We start from the raw sequence: 20,458 nt of genomic DNA on the forward strand, positions 1-20,458 counted from the left end.
ACCTTTGTATCCATCAATTGATTAATAGATAAACAAATATAATGCACAAACACAATGGAATACTCAGCCATTTAAAAAAATGAAATCCTGTTATTTGTGACAACATGAATGGAACTGTAGATCATTATATTATGTGAAATAACCCAGGCATAGAAAGACAAGTACCACATGATCTTGCTTTTTTTGTGGAATCTAAGAAAGTTGATCTCTCAGATAGAAAGTTGAGCATAGAATGGTCATTACCAAGGCCAGGGATAGTAAATAAGGAGAAGGAAGGGGAAGGTGTGATCAATGAATACTAAGTTACAGTTGAATAAGAACATCTGGTGTGCTATTGTCCAATAGGGTGCACACAGATTAACAATAAGTACTGTAAATTAAAAAAGCTATAAGACATGATTTTGAAAGTTTTTACCACAAATAAATGAAAATGTTTAAGGAGATAAATGTTTAACCTGATTTGAATATTATAATACATATACATATATTGAACATTACAGGATACCTGATTAATATATCTAGTTTTATGTTTTATATTTTATTTAAAAATTTAACAAGTATTTTCTTACTTCAAAGGAAGGTTGATAAATTAGATTATAAAGTTTCTTAAAGGTGCTATTTTTTAAAATAAAACAAATGAAGAGGGTTGAAATATTGATACATACTATACCATATCTGAATCTTGAAAATACTGTACTATGTGAAAAAAAAAACTATCTGCAAAATGCCACATTTTGAATTATTCCCATTATATGAAATTCTCAGAATAGGCAAATCCATAGAGACAGAAAGTAGATCAGTTGTTGACAGAGGCCAGGAGGCGGGGCAGGGTGTTAAGTAATAACTACTATTGCATATCGGGTTTCTTTTTAGGGCAATGAATATATTCTGAATTTAGATAATGATGGTAGTAGACAACCTTTTGAGTGTACTAAAAATATACCAAATCGCACATTTTAAAAGAGTGAACTTAGGGATTGGCTAGCTTCACTAAGCATAATCTGCTCTAGTGCCATCCATTTCCCTGCAAATTCTATGATTTTGTCATTTTTTATTGCTGCATAATACTCCATTGTGTATAGATGCCACATTTTTTTTATCCATTCATCTATTGAAGGGCATCTGGGTTGGTTCCACAGTCTAGCTATTGTGAATTGTGCTGCTATGAACACCGATGTCGCAGCATCCCTGTAACATGCTCTTTTAAGGTCTTCAGGGAATAGTCCGAGAAGGGCAATAGCAGGGTCAAATGGTGGTTCCATTCCCAGCTTTCCCAGGAATCTCCAAACTGCTTTCCAAATTGGCTGCACCAACTTGCAGTCCCACCAGCAATGTACAAGAGTACCCTTTTCTCCACATCCTTGCCAGCACTTGTTGTTGTTTGACTTCATAGTGGCTGCCAATCTTACTGGAGTGAGATGGTATCTTAGGGTGGTTTTGATTTGCATTTCTCTGACTGCTAGAGATGGTGAGCATTTTTTCATGTACTTGTTGATTGATTGTATATCCTCCTCTGAGAAGTGTCTGTTCAGGTCCTTGGCCCATTTGTTGATTGGGTTATTTGCTATCTTATTGTCTAATTTTTTGAGTTCTTTGTATACTCTGGATATTAGGGCTCTATCTGAAGTGTGAGGATGAACAGAGCAGGGAGGAAGAGCAGGAAGAAAAGATTAACATTAAACAGAGACATGAGATGGGAGGGAAAGGGAGAGAAAAGGGAAATTGCATGGAAATGAAGGGAGACCCTCATTGCTATACAATATTACATATAAGAGGTTGTGAGGGGAATGGGAAAATTAACAAGGAGAGAAATGAATTACAATAGATGGGGTAGAGAGAGAAGATGGGAGGGGAGGGGAGGGGGGATAGTAGGGGATAGGAAAGGCAGCAGAATACAACAGACACTAGTATGGCAATATGTAAATCAGTGGATGTGTAACCGATGTGATTCTGCAGTCTGCATTTGGGGTAAAATTGGGAGTTCATAACCCACTTCAATCTAATGTATGAAATATGATATGTCATGAGCTTTGCAATGTTGTGAACAACCAATAAAAAATAAATAAATAAAACAGATCTCACACATGAAAAAAAAGAGTGAACTTTACAGTATATGAATAATATCTCAATGAAGTAAGTATCAAAAATGTTATTTGAACCTTTGATAAGAGTGGTTTTATAAAGGCCAAGCTTCTAAATATGATAACTTGCAATGAATAGCTATGGACATTATTCCTTAATAGTTACTGAGAGTACTTCCTATGAAACAGGCATCATCATCTGTGAATTTTTTTTCATTTAATCATTACCAAAAAAAATGATAAAGACATGAGCTCTATTCGACAAAGAAACTTAAGCTCCATCTGCTGAATTAGCTTGCCCTAGGTCACAGAAGAAACTGTCATGCTTTGATTAAAAGCCAGAGTGTTAAACTACATAGGCAAAACTTTTAACTATTATGCAACCCTGCCAAAATGTAATCAGTGAATGAAACTTCTCTTAGAACATATTGATAAACTGATGGCAATACTTCTCCTTAAATCCTAATTTTTATAAACTGCAGTTTTGACTTTAATGTGTGGTATGACATGGAGGGATAATGGTTAATAGTTGGTCCTGCACTGCATCACACAGAGAGCCCTTCCTGACTGAAGAGGGTATTCCTCCATGTAGCCAGGATACTGCCTGCTTTTAGCTTTTAGCCCTTTCCAGAAACTTTCCAATTATGTCTGAAATCACATGCCCAGTTTGTTGCAGCCTACATCCAATATCTAGAGGAAGCCACAGCTTAGTTAATGTCCAGTGTCCTTGAAGGTATGGTGACTTCCATCTTCACCTTCCTTGAAAACTTCCTAATAATTATCTTACAAATCAGAAAATTGTGGCCACAACCATCCTGTGATGATCTGGTAAAGTAACTGATAGGTAATATATTACCCAAAATAAAGGAGTAGGAATCCAAATTTGTAATAAAGTGATTGGATTTTTAGGGTATTATACTAATTCTTGAAAAAGCAAAAGATACCTGGAAAATGGAATATTAAACTATTTTCAGGTCATTCATATGGGGGAATCTAAAGTAAGAGAGAAAAATATTTTACTTCCTTATACTCTAATATGATAATAAAAATCAAGTAGGGTAGGGTATCAAATTTTCTGTCTACCAAAGAGAATAATAACACAAATGTCAAAGTTAAAGTGAAAATTAATGATGTAAAATACTCTATATAATAAGTTAAAGTAAATGTAAAAAAATATTTACAACTATGTCGTGTATTCACTTGGCATCCTGTATCTCTTTAATGATGGTTCACTTAATTTTTTGTTCAATGTCAGTGGGCAGAACTGATGTACCACAAAGTATATGGAATATAGTAAGCACTGAATAAATATCCACTGTGTGAATGAGCAAATGATGAGAAAAGGAGAGAATGAATTAAGACAGAAAAGAAGGAAAGAATGGAGGTGGGAAGGAAGAGAGGAAGGAAAGAAAGGAAGGAAGGAAATATGTTCATCATGATATTCTTGGAAGACTGGTTCCAGGACCCCACTCCATACACCAAAATCTGTTGATGCTCAAATCTCTTCCCTCAATTGGTTATTGTACCTTCCAATTTTCTCACCAAGAATTCAGAGACAGTATTACATGATGAGCTACAACAGACAGTTAAAAGTTAATCCATTACCTAAGTTATACCAAGTAATCAGAGATCAAATAAAGAGAAAAATACTAATTTAATAGTCAAAGATTTAACTCTATGATGTCCCATCAAAATACAGGATATTTACAAAAGTCTCTCATTTTGAGTTTGACATGTGGAAAAGTTTTTCATGTTTTACTGAAAAGGCAAATTCATTCCCTAATAAATGTATTATTGGAATGATTACAGATCGCATGATATTAATGTCCAACTATTTTGGCATGTCACTGTCCTAGAGGTATAAAGTTTAAAACTGGTATAAGTCAAATAACTTCAATTCAGTTTCTTTGGTCAAAGTAACAGTTTGGGAGAATAGTTATAGATAATACTATTCTCTTATAAATTCTGATAAATATAATCCACTTTTCAAAAGTTAACTCAGTATAGGTACATACCTACGATAGGTATATTTATCATTAAGCAAAAAATTGATGGGTGTCACTTTCCAGAGATCCTAGGAATAAAATTATTCATCACTATTAAGAGGGAATGAAAATAAGTTTTCCAAAGTGGTTTTGTTTTTTTGCATAGATCTCAGGATTGTACTAGTCACCAGTATACAGTGAGATATTCTCTTTTTCCACATTGTGATGGATTTTCCATAATGATCCATTACTGCAGTGGGAGAGGTAAAGTGTATGAAAATCCATATTCTTAATGATAAAGAGAAAGCATTTAAAACCAGACAACAATCTGTAATTATGATCAATTATAGGTCTTAATCTCTTCTTTTCTATCCTCCACCTCAACCTTTACAGAAATCCATAGGTATTTTTCCAAATGTCTGATCTATAAATAAATTGATCTCACATTCCAAAATGGACTGGTAAAGGAGACTGGGGCAACGTGAAGTGCAAGAGAATATTTTCTAGCCTTCCTTATCATCTAGCCATATCCTATGATAGCTAGAATATAGAAAAGGTAAAGTATCTTCCAGCTTTTCCTCTCTAAAATTAAATTCCCAATTGAATGCTCTATCATCTGACCACAAACTGATTCACTTTGAGGCATAAAATTGCTATATTGACATAGATCAAAAAATATTGATTAAATTTACCTTTAAGATTCCTATTTCCCACTAATGTTGTCAATGCCTTAATTTAACTGACTTCTATTTCCTCAGCGACATTTTCAGTTAGAAGCTGCTCATTTTCTCATGACTTCCATATATCATTGGAATTTGGTAACTAAAATGATTTGTTTCTCACTCACCAATGCCACTCTAAAACTTATTCCTAAAGATTCAAACTATATGACTATACCACCTTTATGGAACAAATTTGTTCCAGTGTTCTGCAGCATAGTTGAATGACTAGTTCATAAAACCTATCAAATGTTTTATGAAAACGCAGGGTAAAAAAGGAGCTTGAAGGCTCTATTCATAAAGAAATGATGAGAGGGAACTGTTAATTATCCAGATTTAATCCATGCCAACTATATGCACGTGTTTAAATATCACACTGAATCAATTAATATGTATAATTAATACATGTTAATTAAAAATAAATAATAAAACTATGTTTTCTATCACTCTTAAAGATTCTGGTATCTGGTTTACAGTCTCCCCCTTTCAGAATAAACCCTGCCATCATCTTGGGTAACTCGAGCAACTCTAAGAATGATCACACAAATCCGTGCATTCTTGAACATTTCATTGCCAGTGCTGCCTTCTTCATTACTCCTACCATTTTTCATATCCTGATCTTTGCTATAATTGCAATGAATCCCTAAAATTCAGATATCCATTTACAGAGCATTATCTCCTTTCCTTCCAGCCTTCTCATTCTATTATCTCATGACATTTTTTATTTGTTCATTCTTGAGGAGGAGGTAATATTGTATAATAATTTACTGACTCAAATTTATTAATAGCTTTAAGACTTTCAAGTGGTCTACTTATACTTGAGTGAGTTTCAGTGATTTATATTTTCTTAGAAATTTGGCCATCTTGCAAGTGTTTTTAAGTGTATTGGAATAAAGGCACTAAAAAATTCTTGGAATCTTTGTGTTCACTTCCATGTTTGTATTTATGGTCCACGGCTATTTATTTTTCTTTTTTTTTTTTTTAGTTGTAGATGGATACAATATCTTTGTTTATTTATTTATTTATTTATTTATTTATTTTTATGTGGTAGAACCCAGGGCCTCACACATGCCAGGCAAGTGCTCTACTGCTAAGCCACAACACCAGCCCTCCACTGTCCATTTCTAATAGCAACTGTGTAATTTTTTTACTTTGATCAATCTTCCCAAAGGTTTGTTCATTTCATTTATAATTTCTTTTTTTTGTTGTTCTTTTTTTTTATTGTTGGTCGTTCAAAATATTACATAGTTCTTAATACATCATATTTCACAGTTTGATTCAAGTGGGTTATGAACTCCCAATTTTACCCCGTATACAGATTGCTGTATCACATCAGTTACCCTTCCATTGATTGACATATTGCCTTTCTCGTGTCTGATGTATTCTGCTGTCTGTCCTATTCTCTACTATCCCCCCTCCCCTCCCCTCCCCTCCCCTTTTCTCTCTCTACCCCTTCATCCTTCTATTGTATTTTTATTTCTTTTGTTACTTTCTGATATATTTTTAAGGTGCTGGGGAATTTAATGTAAGGCCTCATGCTTGCTAAGTAAGAGACAAGGACTCTGCCACTGAGCTAATCCCATCCCACATTATATTTTTATTTAGAATATTCTGATATCAGTAATTAATACTATAATTGCCCTTAATAAATACATTAGCTTCCTTATACATGTTTTATATGTAGTATTTCATATTCTACAGTCAGAATATCTTAAATTTCCATAATACTTTCTTCTTTGATCACAATAATTTACATGTGGGGTGGGGTTGTATCTCAGTTGTAGACCACTTGCCTGGCACATATGGGGCACTGAGTTTGATAAACAAAGTAAAGGTATTATGTCCATCTATAAAAAAATGAATGATTTTCATGTGTGTTTTTGATTATATATATATATATATATATATATATATATACTTTTATGTTAATGTTTCCTGATTTAATTGTGTTTTTGTCATTACTGTGGTCTATATAATATTTCAAAATTTGTAGTGACTTGTTTTATAACTAAAAATGAATGATTTGTCTAATATATTCCATTTGAATTGAACATAATTAATATTCTATGGTTACAATATACATTGTTTTAACATACAACCAAAACATGAATAGATCAAGCTCGTTTATTTTATGCCACATAGAGAAAATCTGTTATGGTTTGCATGTGAGGTGTCCTCCAAAACTCATGTGTGAGATAATGCAAAATGGTTTAGAGGAGAAGTGATTGGTTGTGAGAGCCTTAACCCAATCAGTGAATTAATACCCTGTTGGGATTAATTGAGTGATAACTGTAGGCAGGTAGGGTTATGACTGGAGGAGGTGGGTCATTGGGGTTGTATTTTCGGGGTGTAAATTTTCTATCTGGAAAGTGAAGTCTCTCTCTGCTTTCAGATTATCCTGTGAGCCACATTCTTCAGCCACATTCTTCTTCCACAATGGCCTGCCTCACCTCAAGCCTCAAGGAATGGAGCTTACTCTCTGTGGACTGAGACCTCGAAACCATGAGTCCCCATAAAAAATTTTAATTTGGTGTGAAGCTATTTTAAGTATCACTGAGGCCAAAATCTCACAAGGATAATCTCTACCTTTTGTATTTCTATCTCTACCTCTAATAAAATAAGTTTAGAATTTAAAACCTCAGATATCTGGTGTAACATGGCAAAAGCAACCCATGAGTAGGCATATAATACTCTGTACTAGTTTAAACATCACAAAAGAAGCCTATCAGGACCAATACAGATCTGCAAGAAGATTTTTTCCCTAATGAATAAATAAACTTAAAAATCATGTGAAGTTCGCACAAATTTCTGAGAATTTTTGGTAAGAACTCAATGTGAGTGATGTCTGAGGTACCAATGAACATACATACATAATCCAGGTTGGCAGTGGCATCACTCAGTTTTGGTAAACAAGGAATGGTGTGAGAATTTTGAAATATGGAAATTTCCTCTTCCAATAAGGGAAATCTCAATAAGTCATCTTCCTATGATTCTCCATTAATAAACAAGGACTATATCACTTTAGAAGCAGAGGTAAACAGAAAAAGCCCAAGAACTACATACAGAAATAACATTTGCTTTAGAAAGCAATCTGTGGAAATGACAGACATATGTAGTGTCATTGCCAAGTAAAGATATCTTTCTCTCTCTAGTAACAATAATTCCTTCAATCACTGAATATCTAATAAATACCAAACTCAAAACTCTAAATGTGGGGCTGGGGTTGTACCTCAGGGGTACAGTGATCACCTAGCATGTGTGATCCCTGGGTTCAATCCTCAGCACCACATAAAAATAAATGAATAAAAATAAAGGTATTATGTCCATCTACAACTAAAAATATATTTAAAAAATATTAAATGTGTATATGTGTATATATATATATATATATATATACTAATTTAATTTTAATAATAACCACAAATACTGGGAAATATGAGTACTTTTAACATATTAAAAATTAAAGCACTGATCATTTAATAAAATTGCTTATAATCACATCAATTAAAAATGCTGAGCTAAGGACTTCAAATCCCATGTCTCCGAATGCTTAGTGTAAATACTGTATCTGTTGCTTACATCAAATACCATAGAACACAGGAAATCTCCCAATGAGAATAGATTAAAACCATGTCCAAGTCATTCCAAAATCACCCATCCATAAATCTAAGCACAAAGTAGATATTCAACAAATATTTTTTAAATAACTTGACCAATTATGTTGGGCTTCCATGGCTTTTTTATACCTATATCCCTTTCATGTTAATATTTTTAGTAAATGTTCTTTAATAAATTCTCAAGAATAGTTTAGTGAAACAAATAATATCTTTGGGGAAGTCTGTACCACTTGGTTTCTACACTAAAGCCAAGAACCATCTCCTTAGTTTAATCTATCAGAAATAATTTGTTATGATGTAACAGGCCCATTATTTTATAAGTAGCCCACTGTTTCACACTAGACTCATGTTCTGAGTATCTGCAATTTGAAAAGAGAGATACTAAGTTATTTCTAAATAACAGTCTCAGGACTGAATGTGTTACAGGGATAACTAGTAGATCTTTTGTCAAAATAATGAGAGTAAGAAAATGAATTCAATAAATCATTGAAACAGCAGCCTAAGTCTTGAGAGAGTAATTCTCTATCCTGTAATCAGAGATGTTCTACAATGAGGTCTTTAAGAATTATGTTAAAGGGCTGGGGTTGTGTCTCAGTGGTAAGAGCGCTCATCTTGCATGTGTAAGGCCACTGGGTTCGAACCTCAGCACCATATAAAAATAAATCAAATAAAGGTATTGTGTCCATCCACAACACATATTCTCTCTCTCTCTCTCTCTCTCTCTCTCTCTCTCTCTCTCTCTCATTCACTATATATATAAAAAGAATTTTGTTAAAGACAAAGTAAAATTACAAGAAATGGTTGTCATAGGGCAGCAGTGACTCTAGATGGAGTGACCCACTATAAAATTTTACAGTTTCCTCATGGAGTAGATATAATTGACCTACTTTTCAGTAGTGTGTGTTCCTTAAAAAATCCTTTCAGATTATAAAATTAATATTACCTTAGTGTAACTATGTTGAAAATATAAAAATATTGATATAAATCAGCCATAATCCCACTAACCAGAAATACCAGGGTTAAGATTTTTCTGTTTTCCTTTTTTTTTCTACTTTCAAATACGGGTTGATTTTTATTGATAAAGTGACAAAGAAGACTGATATCACATACATGACTGCCTGTCTGAGAGGTCTGAACATTCTGAGAAGTCCAAGACATACTTAGAAGATGGAGGACCAAAAATAAATTGTCTATTGTTAAGGCAAATGTTGTGAACTACCTTTGACTTACTATCATGCTGTAAGCCAGTAGTTTTCAAAATGTGATTCCCCCAAAAAGGATCACCATTATAGAGGAACTTGGTAGAAATGTGAAATTTTCAGTACCACCGCAGATCTACTGAATGAGATACACTGGGTTTTGATCCCAGAAATCTGTGCTTTAACAAGCTCCCAAGGGGAACTGATGCACACTAAAAATTGCAAACCACTGTTCTGAGAAAATTTGCTACCTCATAATTTTGCTATTTTCAAGTCAGACTTAGAATGATAATAATAGCTAACACTTTCTGAATATTTACTATGATCTTAGTATCATAACTAAACACAAGATGCTGTTTATTCTCTCACACATGATTGTTTTGTAAATGAAGAAACTAAGGAGTTCAGGTAATTTGCTCAAAATTACACAGATAATAAATGTAAAGGTAAGGGTTTAAAATACAGGAAGTCTGTCTTCAAAGAACCTGCATTGTTTTTTGGGGGGAAGGTTTTCTGGGGATTGATCTAGAGACTTACCCTAACACTGAGCTACACCCCTAGCCACAAAGATCCTGCTTTAAATCAGTGTAATATAGTACTTTCTACCCTAGAATTCTAAGGCAAAATAAGTCTCAATTTCCATATTTACAACATTATATAAAGACAGTACTCACAAAGATAAGTCTCTCACTACATGGTATTCTATGTAATGACAATAAAGGGAGGAGGCAATCTATTTATTCTTTTTTGTCTCACATTAATCAAGGTATCTCCTGCCTTTTTTTCCTCCCAAACACAAATTACAATTAAGAAGTGAAATTTGGAGACTAGTGGCTCTATAGTTCTTACTGAAATCATTTATTTTCTCTGAAGTCAGTTTCCTTCTCAATAAAAATGGTAACTTGACCTACAAATAAATTTGTTGCCATGATTAAAATAACCTCATTATGTATGTGTGTGTATGTGTGTTAAAAGTAGTGATCCTGTTGTTGCTTCTATTGTTATGGAATTGAGATATCATATAATTGCTAAATTTTACACCATCTTTAATAAACTCCTCAGATTCTCTATGTAGAGGGTGGTTTCAAAAATTGGAAGATATGAACATTAAGGAAATTCAATTTGTAGTCATGGAAGTCTGGCCTTCCATATTTAACACAAAGTCAATTTTTGCATTTTCTTCTCTAGGATATTAAAATATTTTTATTATTCTACTTAGAAAATTACAGTCATCAGCCAAAGAATTTCACTATGAGACTAACAAGTGGGTTATAGTGTTAGGGACTTCTAATACTGAGAAAAAGTTCTTAGTTTTAGAGTTTAAAAGAACTTCTACAAAATGTTTCCTCATCCTCTAGGGACTTCTAAATTCCCAGAGCTCTGACACTCCAAAAATTTGGTACCTATTTATATGCAGACTTTTATTCATCATATATATTAGATTTAACTATCAAACCAGATTAAAAATTACTTGAGAGCAGAGATCTTCCCTTAAATAGTGCAGTACTAAAAACATAAGAGGCCTAGAGCTCATTTCTCATAAATAGTAATCATTAACACCTGATTATATACATGTGTAAAATAAGGCATGTAACAAGATGTACACTATGGTACTGTCTATAATAACAAAACACTTGGAATAGCCTAAATGTACATCAATAGGACAGATCTGCATAAGATTCATTATATATTCATATCTATAATACAGATGCATTTGCCATTGAGATTGGATGTTTTAATTATCATGGCATTGTGCCTGAGTAAACCACGTCATTATACATCTCTATGTCTCTGTATTTCCTGTACTTCTGTGCCAAACCAATTGCTCCTTCTAATTGATGCAGATATTTGACTTACATTAATACATTTATTTGGGTTATATATCAAATCTTGCCACTATAGAGACCATTTTTTTTACTCCCATATGCTGACTTCATTTTCTTCATGGTACTAAGGATTAATATTACCCTAATACATGCTAGGCAAACACTCCATGACTGAAGTATAGTCCCGGCCTGATTTCATGTTTAACTATTATTTTCAAGATCTTGGATGTGAACTTTGAATGTGCCCCCCAAAATTCATGTTTTAATGACTTAATCTTCAATGTAAGTGTTGGGAAGTGGGGCATGAATAAGTAAATGATTCTGCCCTCATAAATAGATTAAATGTGGCTATCACAGGAGTAAGTCAGTCATTGTGAGGATAGGTGATAAAAATGAGCCTGGCTCCTTTTTCTTTTGCATATATTCACTTGCCCTTTCACTTTCTACCATGTTAGGATCCATAATGAAGGTCCTCACCAGATGTCACTACTATGCCAATCCTCCAGAACTATACACAAAATAAATTTCTTTTTTAAAATAATTTATATAGAAAACAAACTAAGTAATCATAATATATAAATTCACATGGCTACATGCAGATATTTTCAGAAATTTTCTCCTGTCTTTGGTTTCATCTGCTAACATTCATATCCATCTTTTTTTTTTAAAAGAGAGAGTGAGAGAGGAGAGAGGGGAGAGAGAGAGAGAATTTTTAATATTTATTTTTTAGTTCTCGGTGGACACAACATCTTTGTTGGTATGTGGTGCTGAGGATCGAACCCGGGCCGCACGCATGCCAGGCGAGCACGCTACCGCTTGAGCCACATCCCCAGCCCCTCATATCCATCTTAAAAGTTAATCACTATTACAAGGTATTTGACTTCAATTTCCTTATGATGGCAAGGAGAGAGACATTTGTTTCTCATTACTTCTTTCTAGAGACAAGTCTAAATAAATGAGACAGTTCATTTTATTGGTTGCTATGTTACAAACTTCTACATATATAAAACAACTGTGTAACTAAGGTTTTTCCCTTAAATTATTATTCTGTGAAGTGAGCTGTTGTTCACAGTGAACAGATGAGAAAATGGAAACTTTGATAAAGTTTCTTTCCCAGAGGCACACAGTAGATTATATGGGACAAAGCCAGGTTGTGGATTCCAGTTGGTCTGGTACTATTTTTTTAATCACTCACACCATATTGCTTCCTTCTTTATCCTGTTATTTCCATTTACATGAGAAGTTATTGATGATAGTATTGAATCAAGTACTATATTTAAATCAGATTTGACTTTAGGTATTAGTTCCTTCAACTTTAGAAGGAAGACAATAATGATATCTAACTCACAGACTTATTGTGAGAACTGAGTGAAGTAATTAATTTATTTACAAAATGATAAGCATGCATTGATAGTTGTAAGTTGTGTTTCCCCCCTTAGAATTACAAAGAAAAGGACATAATATAACCTCTTTTCTCTACTAATTTAATTGGATTGCTGAGCCAGCCATTTCTCCTTTGGATGTTAGTATCTATATATTTCCTTTTTTATTAGTTCTAATGCATGACAGCAGAATGCATTTCAACCCATTGTACACAAATGGAGCACAACTTCTCATTTCTCTTGTTGTACATAATACAGTCAAACCGTTTGTGCCATCATACCTGTACCTAGGGTAATAATGTCTGTCTCCTTCTACCATCCTTCCCACCTCCCAAACCCCCTCCCTTCTCCTCACTTCCCTCTGTCTAATCCAAAGTTCCTCCATTCTTTCCTAGACCCCTCTAATTATGGTTCAGCATATACTTATCAGAGAAAACATTTGGCCTTTGGTTTTGGGAGATTGGCTTATTTTGCTTAGCATGATATTCTCCAACACCATCCATTTACATGCAAATGCCATCATCTCATTCTTCTTTATAGTTGAAAAATATTCCATTGCATTCATCTGTTGAAGGGCATAGTGATTGGTTCCATGGTTCAGCTATTGTAAATTGAGCTTCAATGGAGAATCAATAAAAGGAGCCAGACGCAGTAGCACACACCTATAATCCCAACAGCTTGGGAGACTGAGGCAAGAGGATCACAAGTTCAAAGCCAGCCTCCATGACAGTGAGGCACTAAACAATTAAGTGAGACCCTGTCTCTAAATAAAATACAAAATAGGGCTGGGTATGTGACTCAGTGGTTGAGTGCCCCTGAGTTCAATCCCTGTTATCTCCCCCCAAAAAATATTTAAAAATCAATAAATGGGATGGATTCAAACTGAAAAGCTTCATCTCAGCAAAAGAAAAAAATCAATAACAAAGAGAGAGTCTACAGAATGGGAGAAAATCTACCACATGCACATCAAATAGAGCACTAATCTCCAGGATATATAAAGAACTAAAAAAACCTTTTAACACCAAAAAAAAAAAAAAAGTAACCCAATCAGTAAATAGGCTAAGGAAGTGAACAGATACTTCACAGAAGAAGAAATGCAAATGATCAAAAAATATATGAAAATGTTCAGTATCTCTAGCAATTAGAGAAATGCAAATCAAAACTACTCTAAGATTTATTTCATGTCACTCTAGTCAGAATGACAATTACCAAGAATATAAGCAACAATAAATATTGGAAAGAATGTGGGGGGGAAGGCACACTCATACATTGCTGGTGGCACTGCAATTTGGTGTAACCACTATGGAAAGCAGTATAGAGATTCTTCAGAGAACATGGAATAGAATCATTTGACCCAGCTATCCCACTCCTTGGTTTACATCTTTCTTATAATAAGTACTTATCACATACTGAAATACCTTTTATGGTAGTTGCATATATTTGCTTCATTTCTTCTGTAAGGTCCTTGAAGTCAGGGACTCATCTTTATAGCCCCATAGTGCCTAACAGAGTACATACTATATAATAGATGTACTTTAAATGTATTTTAAATGATATACTTTAAATATACTTTAAATAGATGTACTTTAAATGAACAAACTGACTAATGAAAAACAAATCTGGGTTATGTCGGGTGTGCACTAAACAAGTTTTGCTGTTTGGAAGGATAACTAAAGCACTTTTCTTATAAGGCATTATTTAAAATATTTTGCAATTTGCAGTTTAAGGATTTGCATAAAGGCATTTATAGCTTATTTCTATTAATGCTATTCCTTTTATGGCATTTATGCCCTTAAATCAATTTATGGATTAAATTGTTACATCATTGTAAGAAATTCCTCTAAAAGGGTAATAAAGAGAAAAATACATAAATGGAAAAAAGCCATAACATTAAAGGCAAATTTCCATTCTAGGGTTCTGTATCCACTTTCTCAATTACCAACAACCCTTCATGTTTTCTGAATCCTCAGTATAATTTGCAAATTACACTTGAAACAAGATACCATTGGTTTAGGAGTCAGAAAACATGGTTTAAATTTAACTATGATTTACTTAAGCCACTTACATCAATGTACCTATTTCCTAGTGGTAATGTCTACTTTGCAGGGTTGTTTCAAAGATTTGGATAATATGTATGTATTAACTTTTCATCACTGTGATAAAAATATTTGACATAAACAACATAAAGAAGGAAACACTTATTTTGGCTCAGTTGTAGAGGTTTCAGGACACAGTTGGCTGGCTCCATTGCTTTGGACCCAAGGTGAGACAGAACATCATGGCAGAAGGGTGTGGTGGAGGAAATCCAGGAAGCAAGGATAGAGGGAAAGAAAGAACAAAATATAGTTCCCAAGGACTTGTTCATTAAGGTCCATTCCTTCAACTAGGTCCCATCTCCTTCAGTTTCCACTACATTCCAATGATTCCATGAATTTATTAATTCATTAATGAGATAAAAGACCTTATGTTATGGCTTGGATGTGATGTGTCTTCCAAAGCTCATGTGTGAAATAATCCAAGAAGGTTTACCATTGAAATGATTGGGTTATAAAGCATTAACCTAGGCTGGGGATATAGCTCAGTTGGTAGAGTGCTTGTCTCACATGCCCAAGGCCCTGGGTTCAATCCCTAGCACCACCAAAAAACAGACAAAAAAGCCTTAACCTAATCAGTGAATTAATCGCTTGATGGGATTAACTGAATGGTAACTGAAGGCAGGTATTAGTGTGGCTGGAGGAGGTAGATCATTGAGTGGCTTTGGGGCATATATTTTGTATCTAGCAAGTGGAATCTCTCTCTCTGCTTTCTTATCATCATGTGAGCTGCTTCCCTCTGCCGCACTCTTTTGCCATGTGTTCTGCCTCACCTTGAGCCCTGAGGAATGGAGCCAGCTGTCTATGGACTGAGACCTCTGAAACCATGAGCCTCCAAAAAACCTTTTGCTCCCCGCAGATTGGTCTTGTCAGGCCTTTTAAGTCGCAGCAGCAAAAACGCTGACTAAAATACCTCATGATCAAAAACTTTCCAAAAACTCTGATTCTGAACATTGCTGCACTGGGGATTAAGTAGTCAACACATGAGCCCTGGGGGAACATTCCATATCTAACCTACAACAATGTGTATGTAGTATAGAATTTATTAAGCATTTAATAAATTATAAAATTATGATTGGTTTCATATTATTATATATACTGTATGAAAAATGGTTTTAATTCAAACCAGTTGTCATGTGTGTGAGTTGTTTGTGTAAATCATTTGCAGGGAGAACAAGTTGAAACTAAAGATTTGAGAGAGAAGGATTATATATGGATTCCAATTATCCTTATCTTTTGGTTCTTCCATAATCCTTCTCCATTATTTTCAGTTAATTGGGCTTTTCTTTGTCTCCAAATGTCCCCAGAATTAGGTGGTTTCATGAATAAATGTAAGACCTTATTTAACAATATTTATAAAATATAGCTTTTACCAATACAGTAGCACTTTTCATGGATGATGTGGAAGCATTTCTTATTCATAATAATAGTATATGGAATTATATACTAGTGTTGGAGTTTATTTGATCCATATTTTTCATTTTATGTTTACTGTTCTCTTTGTTATAGCAGAGAGAGTAAAAAATATCCTTCGTGAACATCCAAATAATATATTTAGATCTACCTTTCTTCTAAAATGATAGAATTGCTACAATTTCAGGGTCACTGCACTTCAGATGTCCAAAGCAAGGTTTCTTTTTTTTTTTTGTAATGCCCCACAACCATTGCAATGGTTCTTTGCTCACAATTACATGTATACCTTCTTCTTCTATATGCATTCATCATTCTCAATGTAAAGTCATCACCAGAACTATAGAATAGGGCTCTGCACTATGCACTTACAGAAAATCTAATGAAAAGAATAAATTATAGAGGAAGAAATTACCGGCTACCAATATGAATCCCATTCCAGAGACCCTGAAACTATAATGTGTGTCACAAGTACCTCCAATGATTACACCATCAGTGGGGAAGATAGAAAAAAAAGGAAAAATTAATATGTATTAAGAAGTATTTTCATTTTGCTTTTGTTCACATAATAATGTTGTTATCCAGTGAACTATGTAGGTTGTTAGGCTATTGTGAAACACAGGGCTACATATTGTTGTATTGTTGTCCTGAACAGAATGGAATGGTCTCTCTAGAGAATTGGAATACCAGTAGTTACACGAAATGCAAAGCTATTTTCAGGGATCTTCTATCTTGAAAGAAGTTCCTCTCCCCTAGTTGCCAAGAAACTATGTTGTAAGTTGTCTCTTTACAATATCATGGATATCAAAAAGCTCCCCTGCGCCAAATATCTCCCTTACCAGAGGCCTGGTACAGAATCAGAAATCTTTAAATCATTCATGCCATTTTAATAGACTTTAGAAAGACTCTGGTGACCATATAATTATATCTGAGTATATGACAACCTAAACACAGTCAACTGTAAACTCTATCCTGCCTGCAGATGTGTTTTCGTTGACCAGAAAGGAAAAAAATCAACCTACATTGAAGCACGGAGAACTTTGACACAAACATCTAAATTCTCACTACTTTTGGAAACGTGTGAAATCTGGCAAAATTAAACTCACATTCCTTCACAGACAATAGTGATTTGGGGCAGTCACTTCATCTCTGAGTCTCAGTTTTCTCAATATACAAAAAAAAAAAAAAAAAGATGACAATATCTAAGTCACATGATTATTGGGATTAAATAAAATAAAATAATATAAAATAATATAAGCACCTCATAGTAATATAAATTTCAGTGATTATTAGCTAACCCCTGTAGAGAGTATGTGCACTGTATGATTTAATACCATCATTCTGCACCAGATTTTTATCCCAATAGTGGTGATGTATATTAGTTGCCATTTACTCATATACTTCCATTGCTGTGCTTTTTACAATGATACTTCTTTGTTTTCAAAATGAAAAATGAACTAAAAGAAAAGTAGGAAAAAAACACTAAAACATGAAATGATTTCTATGCACTTCAAAATTTTCATGATTTCTAAATACTGTGGTTTAGTGTGGTCCACTGCAATTAAAGATTTGGCTCCAGGGAAGTACTGTTGGGAAGTAGTAGGATCATTGTGAGGTGAAGACCTTAGTCACTGGTGATATGAACTTTTTCTAAAATGACCTCTTTGGTAGTTTTTCTGCCACCTCTGGTAATTATCTGAGAGAACTGTTATAAAAGGGTCAGTCCTACCCCCTGCCCATCCTCTATCTCTCTACTCATGCTTGAGATGTGACTTATTACTCATACATGTGCTTCTACCATGATGTACCACATCCTCTAAATCAGTGGACCCCATTTTGGTTTGTGCACCTCCAAAACTAGGAGCTAAATAAACTTTTTCTTCAAAAGTTACCTGCATCCCACACTTCATTATAGGAACAAAAAGCTAAACACTAAGCAAGGTAGATTTGCTCATGATAAAAAGTGCTAATTTGGGCTGGGGAGATAGTCAGTGGTAAATCACCTGCCTAGCAGTAACGAGGCCCTTAGTTCAATTCCACATTAAAAACAATAAACAAACAACCACAATGAAATTTAAGAAGAAAACAAAAGTGCCAAAGTTCTTACACATTTGTTTTGTTGTTCTTTCACTGTATATTTCAAACTGGTCATTTTTAGTCTCTGAGTTTCAAGATTTCAAAAAGTTACAAGAAATCTAACCACCATTTGACCCCAGTTATCCCACCCCTCAGTTTATACCTAAAGGACTTAAAATCAGCTTACTACAGTGACATAACTACACCAATGTTTACAGCAGCTCAACTCACAATAGCTAAACTATGGAACCAACCCAAATGCCCTTCAACAGATGAATGGATAAATAAAAAGTGGTATATATACACAATGGAATATTACTAAGCCATAAAGAAGAATAAAATTATGGCATTTGCCAGAAAATGGATAGGACTGGAGAATATCATGCTAAGTAAAATAAGCCTATCCCCCCAAAAACCAAAGGCCAAATGTTTTCTCTGATATGTGAATGATAATTTACAAGGGGTCAGGGTGCTAGGGAAGAATAGAGGTACTTTGGATTAAACAGAGGGGAGTGAAGGTACAAGGATAGAAAAAACAGTAGAATAAATTCAACATTATTACCCTATGTGCATATATGATTACATGACCAGTATAACTCTACATCATGTACAACTAGAAGAATGAGAAGTTATACTCCATTTATGTATGATGTATCAAAATCTGTGATAGCATTCTACTGTCATGTATAACTAATTAAAACAAATAAAAATAAAAAAATAAAAAGATACCAAGATACCTAAATAGTGTGTTAATAATAATATTGGCATAATTTAATTTCTAAAATACTCAACTTATATAAAATAATAAAAGAAAAAAATGCTTCATTTTCTGAGGGTGTGATGCCAATTCTCTGTCTATCCCTATATCCACATCTGCAAATCTATTCCTTAACTTTCCCTAACCTTTTCTATGCTGTTAGGTTAATCTCTACTAATAGAAGTACTAGAACTCTTTTACTGGCTGGCTTCTAGTTAGTTTCTTAGTTCTAGTTAGGTGGAAACCACAAGACATTAGAGGACTTGGAGAGGGCAAGAAAGAAAAAAAAATACCTAAGGAAAGAAATTCCTATAATGTGTCTCATCTATACTCCCTCCCTATCTCACTATGGTTTCTCTATGGTCATAGTTCTTGGAGGGTAAACCCTCTTCTACGGTTCCCAACCTTCTCTAAACTCTTATAATAATATTCCTTCCCTTTATCCCTTTATCCTCTTATCCTCAAGAGGGTAATAAGTTCGTACTCTGATTAGTTACTAGGAAATGCGAAAAGCTGAGTTAGATTCTGTCTTCTGGTAAGATCCTGAAGAAGACATTATCAAATTTTCTAATTTGCTTAAAAAATTTGTGTACACTTAATTTTATGAACTATACTTAAGATAATAAAAACTGAATACTATACAAAGAAAACTCTATAAATTAAATAGTATTTATCATCAATAGATATATAATTGTTTCCTTATGCAAAGACAAGATTAGAAAAAAATGTAACATAGTCCTGGTAACAATAATAATTATTATTCTATCAGAGATGGTCATTATTCAAACAAAACTCTTGAATCACTGAGTTTGGGTAGTGAGCATGAAAGTATTACCTGTGCTTAAAATATTTATTACTTAATAAAACACATTTTAATCTTTGTTTTAAATTTCTTAACTCAAAATATAGTTAATTTTTTGAAGCTAAACCATTAGAACACTCAGATAAGCATAAATAAGTAAAAATTGAACACTCAAACCTCTTGGCAACTATGAAAGAGTGACAGAACTAAGTAAGATGATGACAAACATTTAGTAAAAAAATATATTTTTAGAGCCTGTCTTGTATCAGGATAGAACGACTTAATATTTTTTCAGTTCTTACCAAAATACTGATCAATAGTGATCAATAACATTATTAACTATGATGATTCTAAACTTAAAATATTCCCAAGTACTTATGGAAGAATTAAAGAATCAAGACATGTAGTTTGGTTTTATATATACTTAATTGTATTGCTTTTATATCATTTTTGATAATTGCTAGTATATTCATGGCATGAATCTATTTGAGAAATTGTTTTGAATCAATGG

The sequence above is a fragment of the Urocitellus parryii genome, chromosome X (genome assembly GCF_045843805.1).
Source record: "Urocitellus parryii isolate mUroPar1 chromosome X, mUroPar1.hap1, whole genome shotgun sequence".
NCBI classification, from domain to species: Eukaryota; Metazoa; Chordata; class Mammalia; order Rodentia; family Sciuridae; genus Urocitellus; species Urocitellus parryii.